Source organism: Anabrus simplex, chromosome 1, assembly GCF_040414725.1.
Source record: "Anabrus simplex isolate iqAnaSimp1 chromosome 1, ASM4041472v1, whole genome shotgun sequence".
NCBI lineage: Eukaryota > Metazoa > Arthropoda > Insecta > Orthoptera > Tettigoniidae > Anabrus > Anabrus simplex.
Genome location: NC_090265.1, coordinates 1,340,416,003 through 1,340,417,597, shown reverse-complemented (window position 1 = coordinate 1,340,417,597; position 1,595 = coordinate 1,340,416,003). Strand labels below are relative to the sequence as shown.

Below are 1,595 nucleotides of genomic sequence, written 5' to 3'. Positions count from 1 at the left end.
AGAACATGAGCTGTTAACAGTCATGGGGTTTGCAGATGACACAGTTATTGTCTGTAACAGCAGGAGTTCAGCATTTATACTTACAAACTGTGCTATCCAACTGTTCAGTGAGATATGTCTTGAAATTAACACAGTTAAATGCAAGGGGATATTCATTGAAAAGGGTCGACTGAATGAGGAGAACCTATGAAGGAAATCAAATGCCTAATGAAAAAATGACTTTATTCGCTACCTTAGTGTTGACTATTCACAAGAGTGTGTGTTCAACTCAGAAAAATTACTGAAACAGTTACAGTCAACTGTGCAGTTCCTCATATCTTTGCCACTTTTACATCGTCTTGAACCTCTAGGGTGTCTCCAATTTTCCAATTTGAAAGCTCACCCTCCAGTTTTGTTCAGATGATTCTAAAATATGCCTATACATAATTTTGTTGAGATCGGAGCGAGCGTTCTAACCCATGCCGACTTGAGCGCAAAGTCGACTTAGGACAAAGTCCGGACTTGCCACCCAGCGCTGAGTCAGGCCTGAGCCTGTCGGTACGTGCATTGTTATCCATTGTGTTACACGTGTTTTTGGATCCAAAACCACACCCCATGGCACTACAGACCCTGAAGGGCCTTGGCCTACCAAGCGACCGCTGCTCAGCCCGAAGGCCTGCAGATTACTAGGTGTAGTGTGGTCAGCACGACGAATCCTCTTGGCCGTTATTCTTGGCTTTCTAGACCAGGGCCGCTATCTCACCGTCAGATAGCTCCTCAATTCTAATCACGTAAGCTGAGTGGACTTCGAACCAGCCCTCAGGTCCAGGTAAAAATTCCTGACCTGGCCGGGAATCGAACCCGGGGCCTCCGGGTAAGAGGCAGGCACGCTAACCCTACACCACGGGGCCGGCATAAAAGGAGAATTGAACCAACGGCACGTGGTGTTCCCGAGCGGTCACCCATCCAAGTACTAACCACGCCCAATGTTGCTTAACTGCGGTGATCGGACGAGAACCGGTGTATTCAACATGGTATGGCCGTTGGCGTTTTCGGGTCACTAGTCCAACATAATGTCACATCAATTACACATTGACAGGGAACGTGCGCTTTTAATTGGAGATATAAACCACCAAATGGACATAAATTACCATCAAATAATTTTGTATTTCATAATGAAACCTAGTACCCATAACTAAAATGGTAGCAGGTGTGCACTACCTCCACTACTTTCCAAGTGAAATATAATTTTCATTTACAAGTGCTGAATTATCTGTATCTATAGGCTCTCAGTAGCAACAAGAACTACAGCTTTTGATCAATGCCTTGTTTAGGTAATGGTAAGATTATTATCAATTACTAAAAGAAAATGACAAGAGGAGAAAGGGAAAAAGAAAGAACAGTGTGCAGCGTCTAAATCTTCTGCTGTATCTCCATCATCATCATCATCATCATCATCATCATCATCATCATCTGAAGATTAAGATTACGCACTCCAAGTTCAAATGAAATCAACTTTTATTACGGTACTCCTAAATTAGTGGCGCTTCGGATAGATGTCAGCTGAGTGTATGAGGTTCGATGGATAAAAATTTTCTGCTAAGATCACAACTTAA

At 43.3% G+C, this 1,595-nt stretch overlaps 1 non-coding gene across 1 annotated transcript; it reads right to left on the bottom strand.

Annotated features, from left to right (window-relative positions):
* Window positions 1–908: 908 nt before the first annotated feature.
* On the bottom strand, window positions 909–1,027 carry LOC136859437 (5S ribosomal RNA). Its single transcript, XR_010859000.2, has one exon. It is a non-coding gene; the product is annotated as a 5S ribosomal RNA (ribosomal RNA).
* Between the last annotated feature and the right edge of the window lie 568 nt (window positions 1,028–1,595).